Here is a 12,601-nt window from a genome sequence, read left to right as displayed (position 1 = left end):
GATTATGAAATCAAAGGACAAATCCGACACATGGTAACTAATCAATGCCAATTTAGTGGTGCGCCGAAGGAAGATCCAAACGAACATCTTCGTACCTTTAATAGGATCTGCACTCTATTCAAAATCAGAGAAGTTGAGGATGAACAGATCTATCTCATGTTATTTCCCTGGACTTTAAAGGGAGAAGCCAAAGATTGGTTAGAATCGTTACCTGAAGGCTTAGTTGAAAATTTTCTTAAACAATTCTTTCCGGCATCTAAAGCCGTGAGACTTCAAGGAGAAATTGTTACGTTCACGCAAAAGCCAAATGAAACTTTATATGAGGCGTGGACAAGATTTGGAAAGTAATTGAAAGGATGTCCTCAACATGGTTTAGTCACTTATCAAATAGTACAAATATTCTACCAAGGATGCGACATTACTACACAAAAAGACATCGATATAACAGCTGGTGGTTCCATTATGAAGAAAACCGCAACTGAAGCTTACAAAATTATTGATAACACTGCTTCCCACTCACATGAGTGGCACCAAGAAAAAGATATCATTAGATCATCTAAAGCGGCTAGAGCCGATTCTAGCCATGACTTTGATTCCATTTCCGCAAAGTTAGATGCTTTCGAAAGACGAATGGAAAAGATGACTAAAGTTATTCACGCAATACGAATTAGTTGTGAGAAGTGTGGTGGACCATATTTGACAAAAGATTGTCTCAGTATTGAACAAACAATAGAACAAAGAGAGAATGTTTCATACATGAACCAAAGACCTAGAAATAATTATCAGAATAATTATCAACCGCCAAGACCAAACTACAATCAAAATCAGAATTATAACCGAAATGTTCCATACAACAACCAACAAGGTCCTAGCAATCAACAAGTATCTAACAATACTTACAATCAGCAAAGACCCAGTTTTCAAAATAAACCACCACAAACCGATGATAAAAAGACAAATTTAGAAGACATGATGTCGAAGCTAGTTGAATCTCAAATGCAGTTTTTCACATCTCAGAAACAAACCAATGAACAAAATGCTCAAGCATTTAGAAATCAACAAGCTTCTATTCAAAATCCGGAACAAGAAGTTAGCAACCTAGCAAGGTTAATAGGTGAAAGAAAACCAGGGAGTCTACCTAGCGATACAAATGCTAACCCCGGGAATGAAAAAACTAAAGCCATTACCACGAGAAGTGGTATTACACTTAAACCACCTGAAATGCCTGTAATTTCTGATGACTCTATTCCTACTACACAGGCACCACAGCCTGAGCAAGATAAGGAAACAGAACCAGTAGTTGAAAAGGTTAATGAAGATAACACAGTTAAGGTAAAGCCTTATGTTAAACCATAACAACCACCACTTCCTTACCCAAGTAAAATGAGAAAAGAAAGACTTGAAGCCTAGCAATCCAAATTCCTGGATATGTTTAAACAAATAAATGTAAATCTTCCTTTCATTGATGTGATATCAGGAATGCCAAGATATGCTAAATTCTTGAAAGATCTAATCACAAATAGAAAAAAAATGGAAGAACTCTCGACTGTTAAAATGAATGCTAATTATTCTGCAGTACTGTTGAATAAGATACCAGAAAAATTATCAGATCCAGGAAGTTTCACAATTCCATGTTTTCTGGGTAGTCTTAGTTCAATAGAAGCATTGGCAGACTTAGGTGCTAGTATAAATTTAATGCCGTATTCATTATATGCTAAACTAGACCTTGAAGAATTGAAACCAACATGAATAAGCATACAACTAGCCGATCGATCAGTAAAATATCCTAGAGGGATAATGGAAAACATGCTAGTTAAAGTTGGTACTTTAGTATTTCCAGCAGATTTTGTTATTCTGGACATGGAAGAAGGTTCTCGAGTTCCTCTTATACTAGGAAGACTATTCTTAAACACGGCTAAAGCAATAATAGACGTGTTCGGTAAGAAACTGACCTTAAGTATAGAGGACGAGAGTGTTACCTTTTCTGTTGATAGAGCCATGCAACAACCGCAATCTGCAGATGATACATGTTATTACATTCAAACTATAGATTCACATGCAGAATTGTTAGAAGAATTTCCAGAATTACAAGGAACAGGAGAATGTTCTTTAGGAGAAGGAACTGAAACAATTGATGAAGCTGAAATGTAAAAGCTACACTCATGGATAATGAATACGAACCAACAACAGAAGAACTTCAAATGCTAAAAGAGGAAGACAGATATCGATACAAATCATCGATAGAAGAACCACCGACATTAGAGTTAAAGCCACTTCCAAACCATTTGGAATACGCTTATTTACATGGTGAATCTGAATTACCGGTAATAATATCATCTTCTCTTACTGAAAATGAAAAATCTCAAAACTCATTTCTGTGCTCAAAGCTCATAAACCAGCTATTGCATGGAAGATTCATGACATTAAAGGTATAAGTCCTTCGTATTGAACTCATAAAATCCTTATGGAAGAAGGTCATAAAACGCATGTGCAATGCCAACGAAGACTAAATCCCAATATGCAAGATGTTGTTAAGAAAGAAATTATTAAACTGCTAGATGCAGGTTTAATTTATCTAATCTCTGATAGTCCATGGGTAAGCCTAGTTCAATGCGTACCTAAGAAGGGTGGCATGACTGTCATCACAAATGAAAAAAATGAGCTTATTCCTACTAGGACTGTAACAGGATGGCGTGTTTGTATTGATTATAGAAAATTAAATGACGCCACCAGAAAAGATCACTTTCCCTTACCTTTCATTGATCAAATGTTGGAAAGATTAGCCGGGAATAGTTACTATTGTTTTCTTGACGGTTTCTCCGAATACTTTCAAATTCCAATAGCAACCGAGGACCAAGAGAAAACAACATTCACGTGCCCTTATGGTACTTTTGCTTACAAACGCATGCCATTTGGACTTTGCAATGCCCCTGCAACCTTTCAAAGGTGCATGATGGCGATTTTTCACGACATGATAGAAGAATGCATGGAAGTTTTCATGAATGACTTTTTAGTCTTCGGTGATACTTTTGAAACATGTCTAGTTAATCTTGAATGAATGCTTATTAGATACGAACAATCAAATCTAGTACTTAATTAGGAGAAATGACATTTCATGGTTAAAAAAGGCATCGTTCTTGTTTATAAAATTTCAAAGGAAGGAATTATAGTGGATAGAGCTAAAGTAGATGTAATTGCTAAACTTCCACATCCCACCAATGTTAGAGGAGTTAGGAGTTTTCTAGGGCATGCCGGTTTTTACCGACGTTTCATAAAAGATTTTTCTAAAATTGCCAATCCTATGAATAAACTCCTAGAAAAGGATGCTCCATTCATCTTTTCGGATGAATGCATCAAATCTTTTAATATTCTTAAAGAAAAACTCACTAATGCACCAATCATGATAAATCCAAATTGGAATCTACCATTTGAACTCATGTGCGATGCAAGTGATTTTGCAATGGGAGCCGTTTTAGGACAAAGGATTGAAAAACGATTTCAACTTATTTATTACGCTAGTAAGATGTTACAAGGAGAACAAACGAATTACATAACTACTGAAAAAGAACTCCTTGCTATTGTCTTTGGTTTTGACAAATTTCTTTCATATCTCGTTCTAGCTAAAACGGTGGTCTATACTGATCATTCTGCTCTAAGATACTTATTTTCAAAACAAAATGCCAAACCACGATTAATCCGTTGGATCTTACTCTTACAAGAGTTCGATATTGAATCGGCTATACAAGACAACTTTCCTGATGAATATCTTTTGAAGATCGATTATAATGAAATTCCATGGTTTGTAGACTATGCAAACTACTTAGTATGTGGATTCCTTGAAAAATGGTTGTCGTACCAAAAACAAAAGAAACTCTTTAGTGATATAAAACACTATTTTTGGGAAGATCCACATTTGTTTAAAAGTTGTCCCGATGGAATAATACGCCGATGTGTATTCGGAGATGAAGCTAGTCAAATCTTAAACCATTGTCACACAGGACCAACAGGAGGGCATTATGGGCCTCAACTCACATCAAGAAAAGTCTACGACACTGGATTTTATTGGCCTACAATTTTCAAAGACGCAAACCTTCTTTGTAAATCCTGTTATGCTTGTCAAAGGGCCGGAAAAATAAGTCAATGTGATGAAATGTCACAAAATGTCATTCAAGTATGTGAAGTATTTGACGTTTGGGGTATTGACTTTATGGGTCTAATGGTGTATCCTAGGAGATACACGCATAAAAACATCAGTTTCATGCAAAAAACTCGATTAAAGAGCACAAGACATAATGAAATTTGGCAGTTTTCAGAGTTTGCCGCCCAGCGTACAGCAGGCCGCCCAGCGTCAAGCGTAAGCCCTGCAGGCAGCTTCTATGCATAAGCCCTTTAACTCAGCGCGTGAACGACACGCAGCCACGTCAGCACACGTCACTGACATTCAGGATACTTCACGTAACAGAACCATTCAGTGATTGACACGTGTATCCCGTGAATTTCGGACATTCTACGCCTATAAATAAACCCCCTGGGTCACCACATTTGATCATTCTGATCTGAATTTCAGTCAGAGAGAAGTACACTTTCTCTCTCACACAGTTCTTTCTCACTCTAAAACAACATTAGCCGCTTAGCAGCAGTGCGCTAGATGGATCATTACAGATTGATCCATAGATTGATTAAGGCCACCCCACAGATCTTACATCTGTGTTCCGGGTCTGCAGAGATTATTTCTCGAAAGAAAACAACAATCAACAGTATACACCACACGCTGAGCAGCTAGTTTTTTGTACTAGTACCTTACAGCCTCTATACGGAAAATCGTACTAACAGATGGCGCCACCCGTCTCAAAGACCACCAAAACCACCAAGAGCACGAAGGCAACTGAAACAACCTCATCGAAAACAACACTTAAACCAGTCGATGAAAATCTCATTGAAAACATACCAGTTGATCAGTTAACTCTTGAAGAGACTTCTGTTGAAGAAGAATATCATTTGAACACTGACACAACAGATGATCAAGTTCATGAAACCATACCACGATTGAGAAAACCATTGATGGGAGGTTCCAGCACAGGAATATGGAAGGCCAGGCGAGGAACACATAATGTCTCTTTCAAGAAGACTTCTGATGTGAGCGCTAGGCATAACAGCAAAGGAAAGTCAATTTCAAAATCACAATTGTTCAAGCTATTCAATCAGTTGAATGCTTTAGTTGATGATACAGACAATCAACACAATGATGAGGGATTTTTTGACGATGATTGGAATTTTGAAGAAGAAGGTGAACAGTTCGTTATGACTGAAGAAATGGCAAGCAAGTTACTGGATGGAATTTTAACTAAAACAGAGCCATCACGATTTAAACAAAAGTTAGCACAACCAACCATCTGTGCAACAGCTGTGGATAATTTGTTTGCTTTAATTACTGGTGATGAAGCTATCAAACCACCAGCAATGGCAGAATCAACACAGTGTTTTATTCCTCGAATTGCAGATTATCCATTACCAAGAAATTTAGGAATTCCATCAATCGTTGTTTATGATGGTACAACAGATCCGGAGGATTTTCTGACTATGTTTGAAGGAGTTATGAGGTTGCAGCATTGGGAAGATAAAACTGCGTGCCATATGTTTCCAATGGTACTGCAAAAAATGGCACGCGAGTGGTTTGCTAGTTTGCCACCAAGGAGTATTACCAGTTTTCTTGATTTGAGGGCAAAGTTCATGATGCAGTATCAGAGTTTGAGAAGCTGCACGTTGTCACATCTTGATGCACATGAGATAACAATGTGTCAGAATGAATCATTGAGTGATTTCATGAAGCGTTATACCATTGAATGTCAGAAAATACCAGACATACCAGAGTCTCAGCTTGTTTCAGGATTTATATTTTGTCTCGATTAGCGACGTTTTGGATGACTAATTCATGCTTTGCGTTATGATATTCCAAAGACATTGCATCAAGCATTGGGTATTGCTCAGAAGCATTTACGAGCAGGTGAAATGGGATATCCAAGAGTGGATAATTATCAGAGAAATTTCAGGCAGCAAGGCGGAGAGCGGAACAGGAATGACAATTATCAGAGGCAACGGGGCTATGACAATAATTACCAGCAACAGCAGAGCGGTTGGAGAGGAAATAATCATCCAAATGACAATTATCACCATCGAAAGCCATTAGACAGGCATCCACTTATTATGGCATTAACCAAAACTCCAAAAGAAATCTTGTTCACCGAGCCAGTTAAGGAATCATTTCACCCTCCACCACCGATGGAAGAGCGTCAGGGACCACAGAGTGATAAATGGTGTGACTTCCATGAGGCATATGGACATGAAACAGATAATTGCAAGTCATTAATGAGAGAGATCATTGCAAAGATCAAGGCTGGCGAGCTGAATCATCTTTTGCCAGGAAAAAAGTATCGATGAAATGATCCAAACAAATGTTTTTCTTGGCAGGGAAAAGTGTGTCACGGTGGACGACTTGATTGGAACAGAAAGGAAGAACGGAATGATGAAAGGGATCCAACTCCAGAAATGCACATCAAGGTCATATGGAATGAGGAGCAGGAAAATGAAGCAGATGGAGAACGCGGTACTGAGAGATGGATGTATGCTCCAATCATACTTCATACCATTCTAAATTTGCGCCTGTCAGAAGAGCCTGTGGTCATTTCAGGTGTCATAGCAAACAGAAACATTACTCACATTTATACTGACACAGGTAGTGAAGCAGATATTTTGTATTTGCATTGTTTTAAGGAATATCCGTTCAGCGTGAATAATCGGCTACGCTACACGAACTTAAAGATTGCTGGTATCACGGATGAATCAATAAGAGCAGTTGGTAAAGTAAAACTGGATGTCACACTGGGAACACACCCTTTGGTCCGTACAGAAATTGTGGACTTTACAGTTCTTGATGGCAGATCACGGTTCAGTGCATTGTTCGGTAGGTGGACCCTTCGCAAATTCGGAGCAATTACCTCTACACCGCATGCAGAATTGCGATTCCCAACACCAAACGGTGTAACAGTAATACACTCCGAGTATGTTGGACCACCAAGGGAGAGATCAGTTGTTCATGAAGCTCCAGGGAATTTTGTCAGAGGGAAATCATCAAGGCAGTTGTTCAGTAAAAATGATGTGAACGGGTACTTTAAACCACCTAAAATGTGGCAACATTGAAAGCAGGACGCAATACGGTACACGGAAGCCAGTATAACAGCATGAATCTCGCAGAATAGTTTTTATCACATTTTTAATTTTCATCAGTTCAGGCAACAACACAATACACTTTTTGTAATTTTCTAATTGGGACTTGATCACCCCATGCTAAGATATTACACAAAAATGTTGTATGTGTGATAGTATTATCAATAAAATTTTAAATTTTTCTTACGCACAGCATTACGCGTTACGAATGTAAAGCATGGCATTCATTCCTACCCACATAAGGCAAGGCATTTTTATGCCCCCGATGGTAGAAGCCCTTGTGTCAACATTATAGACACAAGGGATCGGCTATCGTAAAGTGTTTACTTCGCTAGAGGGCACCAAGGCAAAACTAAAGATCTCATAATGTCATGACATACAGAATGGTTTATCACAATGGTATAAATCCATTTATAACTTGTAAACAGAAAACATTAAATACAAGTATATTTTATAAAGCCGCACAAAACCTAAGCGCAACACGCTAGACGGAACATTGCTAGTTCCGTAAACAGAATTTTCTCTAACACATTTTTTAATTTTTATAACATATAGACAGAATACCATCATTATGATTCATTGACATCCTATTTCAGAAGTTATCAAAAGCCTTCTCGATATTTCTTCATAACATAATTTAGTTAATGCAGAACGGAAAACGGATACATTGTTTACGCCGCAATCATAGAATTATACATGATTTGCTCAATACAAACCAGATATACAATTTTTAACCTAAATATACAATGACATTTAGGTAGCAGTATACTTTAAATCCATAAAAGAGAATTCTATGATGATGCATTATGGACAACGAACGATAGATAACAGTTCAATACATAATCAAAAAAATAGTTTAAGACAAACATAATTTCATATGACATGATATATGAAATTCACATACGTATAGCAGCAATATCATAAAAGCAACAGAGCATGCTAGCATTAAGCATAACAACAGTATATATACACAAGTTATCAGCATCAAGTTATTACATATTGTTATTACAGAGAAAATATGTTCTTAAATGGGCACATCCAAAATATCCTTCACTGACATTTCCTCTTTAGCACAAACCTCATTTATGTGACAACCCGGAAATTTCCAACCAAATTTAAACTTTATCTTTATATTATTCCGACACGATAAGCAAAGTTTGTTAAGTTAAATCTCAAGAATTTTAAATTGTGTTCATACATTCATTATAACCTCGAACAAATTCCAACGATTCACGAACCGTTATATATAAATAAATATGTATATATATGTATATATATTATAACTTGAGAATATTAATAAAGTATTAAACGTATAATACTTTACATGAACGTATTTGTTTCAATATGTTTATCGATGAAATTAGAAGATAATATCAAATGATTGATTTATCAGATACATTGTGATATGATTACGGGTCTATGTTATGAGGTCCACTGTGATTTAAGAAATCTATTCTTTTTTACAACATTCGGAAAATGGTAAAGTGATTTATAAGTAAGAACGTGAAGTGTAACTAACTTAGATGTTGGATATTGACAAGTTAAGTAACTCGACATTTTTCATTAAGATGATTTCATACGTTTATTTAACCTTTGAACTTTATCTCATGCTTCACCAACAGACTGTAATTTAAAAACTTGAAACCTATTATGAATATATATGATTCTACTTTTCTAAAATGTTTTATGATATAACGATTTCCATTATTTTAACCTTTAAACAAAATGATTCTTAAAAATATATTTGGTTTTGGAAAACAAAATTATTATATTTATTTGATTTAGTTTCAAACGTAGAAAAACGTTTTCAGCTTAAAAAGAACTTTATTATTAAAATGTATATAACTTTTATAAATATCTAGAACCACTTTTGACAACTCATTACTTAACTAGTATGATAAAGATAACGATATTTATATTTTATTTTATTAAATATATATAACGATTTAAATTAATATTATATATATTTATACGCGTATTATACGTACATAGTTTATACTTTTACAATACTTAAACTTTACCTTTACTTTATTTTTACTTTACTTTAACTTTAATAATTCACTTTAATAATTTATACTTTAATAATTTACTTTAATAATTCATACTTTAATAATTCACTTTAATAATTCATACTTTAATAATTCATACTTTAATAATTCACTTTAATAATTCATACTTTAATAATTTACTTTAATAATTCAAAAATCTATTATAAATAGAATTCAATAGGTTTCATTATTTCATAGAAACTTGAAAATATTTTTCTCTAAACTCTCTTAATCGATTTACATATATATATTTACTCCGTATTATTTCAAGATATTATTAGTATACATAAAATATTACGACGGAGTGCTGTCCAAGTGATTTCGAAATTGTTTTTCGAGTAGGATATGATTAAAGAAATTATGGGTTATAGCTATGGAGGTGATTGAGTATGGTTCATGGGTATGCTCGTGAGGTCAATATAGTGTTTATCATTTCCGTTGCGTCTACGTACCTTTCCTACAATATTGAATCTCAATATTGATACGTGAGTACTCATAATTTAACTTTTACATACTAATAGTGTATCCCTGACTAGTGCTCGAGTATTTAGGATTATGCATGCTTGTACTTTTGATATTGCCCTTAGACATGTTAGGTTGAATCTTGAATTAGTTACACTTGCGGTTGAGATAAGGTATAAGATATGCATGTCCTTGGAAAGCTAGCGAAAAATTAAGAACTTTTCCTTTAGATATCGAATGGTTTCGATGAACGGATTAGAAGTTATAATCAATTGAATTTTTGATATTTTTATTAAAAATGATTATTATTATTATTATTGTCGTTTTTATCGTCGTTCTAGTTTTATCTTATTATTATCATTATTATTATCTTTATCAATAAAAGGGATTTATCATTAAAAATTGTTATTTTTTTTATTATTACTATCGTTATTATTGTTAAAGTATAATTAGTATTATTATTATTATTATCCAATTATTATTATTATTATTATTATTATTATTATTATTATTATTATTATTATTATTATTATTATTATTATTATTAGTATTATTATTATTATTATTATTATCATTATTAATATATATATCATTATTTAAAAATAGTTATTGTTATTGTTATTATTATTACTACTATATTATCATTAAGATAATTATTAGTATTATCGTTAATAATGTTATAGTAACTATCATTATTAATATTAGTGTAATTAAAACAAATATTTGTAACACCTAATTATTTTGATTACTATTATTATCATTATTATGAACACGATATAAAAGACGATTAAAAGCTATTAAACGAGACGATTAGGAAATAATGAGTAAGAGTATCATGATGAAATTAAAATATTATAAGATATTGATTTAGATAAAATTATCGTTCTTATTATTTTTATCATTACTATTATTATTAAAAGTATCGTTAGTATTAAAACTATCATTTTAACAAAAATTATCATTTTAATAGAAATGTCATTGTTATTATAAAATATCATTATTATTATTATTTTAAATAGAATTATTATTTTAAAGATAATATTAAAAATTATCGTAAATATTAAAGTTATCATAATTAGAATTATCGTTTTATCATAATGTCATCCTTGTAATTATAAATATTGATATTTTTATAATAATTATTATTATTACAAAATAATACAACTTTTACTTACTATCATTATAGATATTATTTTATCAAATAAATATGTGATACAAACATATTTTACTACGTCTAATAACTTACTTTAATAATACCTATCATATTATCTTTATGATATTAAATGAACCCTATAAATTTTATTACTTAATATATATAAAAGTATATTTTATTATATAAATTTAATATAAAATTTTATTTATTAATAAATAAATTATATTATTTACTCTAATAAATCTTTTAAAAATATTTAAAAATATAAAACGACGATATTTAAACTCTATATTAATCATGTATAGATGTTTGAAAATTATTTTGAGTCAAATTTACTTTTGTTGACTTTTGCATATTAGTCTCGAGCATTAGGATTGTGGTACGCTATGACTTGACCTAATTTGTTAGACAAATATTGACCAACACATAAATATATATAATTAATTTAGGTTCGTGAATCCGAGGCCAACTTGTTCAATGAAGTTATATGTATTTTTACTATGAAATACAGTATGGTGAGTTTCATTTGCCTTTTTACCCTTTATATTTTTGGGCTGAGAATACATGCGCAATTTTTATAAATGTTTTACGAAATGGACACAAGTAATCGAAACTACATTATATGGTTGAATTATCGAAATCGAATATGCCCCTTTTTATTAAGTCTGGTAATCTAAGAATTTGGGAACAGACACCCTAATTGACGCGAATCCTAAAGATAGATCTATTGGGCCCAACAAGCCCCATCCAAAGTACCGGATGCTTTAGTACTTCAAAATTTATATCATGTCCGAAGGAGGATCCCGGAATGATGGGGATATTCTTATATGCATATTGTGAATGTCGGTTACCAGGTGTTCAATCCATATGAATGATTTTTGTCTCTATGCATGGGACGTATATTTATGAGAACTGGAAATGAAATTCTTGTGGTCTATTAAAATGATGAAAATGAATGATTATGATAAACTAATGAACTCACCAACCTTTTGGTTGACACTTTAAAGCATGTTTATTCTCAGGTATTAAAAAAATCTTCCGCTGTGCATTTGCTCATTTTAAAGATATTACTTGGAGTCTTTCATAGCATATTTCGAAGAACGTTGCATTCGAGTCATTGAGTTCATCAAAGATTATTATTAAATCAATTTATAGTTGGATAGTGGATATTATGAAATGGTATGCATGCCTGTCAATTTTCGATGTAAAGAAAGTTTGTCTTTTAAAAACGAATGCAATGTTTGTAAAATGTATCATATAGAGGTCAAATACCTCGTAATGTAATCAACTATTGTGAATCGTTTATAATGTATATGAACGGGTCCTTTCAGTTGGTATCAGAGCGATGGTCTTAGCGAACCAGGTCAGCGTTAGTGTGTCTAACTGATAAGTCGTTAGGATGCATTAGTGAGTCTGGACTTCGACCGTGTCTGCATGTCAAAAGTTTTGCTTATCATTTCTAGTCGAAAATCATCTGCTTATCATCCATAGGAAATTACCTGCTTATCATTATTAGTCTAGACACGTCTTGCTACATTAATTGCATGAGTAGTGTATAGACAAAATTCATATCTTAGCGTATCTGCTAAATCATATCTTATCGTATCTGTTACTTTAAACTTTGCCTGACATATCTCGCAAATTCCTCCGTAATCTATGAAATCTTTTGATCTCTATATATAGATATCCTATGTAAATAGAATACCACCCGATA

At 33.0% G+C, this 12,601-nt stretch overlaps 1 non-coding gene across 1 annotated transcript; it reads right to left on the bottom strand.

Annotated features, from left to right (window-relative positions):
* Window positions 1–267: 267 nt before the first annotated feature.
* Window positions 268–374, bottom strand: LOC139851197 (small nucleolar RNA R71). The gene has a single exon (XR_011760553.1). It is a non-coding gene; the product is annotated as a small nucleolar RNA R71 (small nucleolar RNA).
* Window positions 375–12,601: the final 12,227 nt, after the last annotated feature.

This window comes from Rutidosis leptorrhynchoides, chromosome 5, assembly GCF_046630445.1.
Source record: "Rutidosis leptorrhynchoides isolate AG116_Rl617_1_P2 chromosome 5, CSIRO_AGI_Rlap_v1, whole genome shotgun sequence".
Lineage (NCBI taxonomy): Eukaryota > Viridiplantae > Streptophyta > Magnoliopsida > Asterales > Asteraceae > Rutidosis > Rutidosis leptorrhynchoides.
Note: the sequence above shows the minus strand (reverse complement) of the source record. Positions and strands in the feature narration are given on the sequence as shown.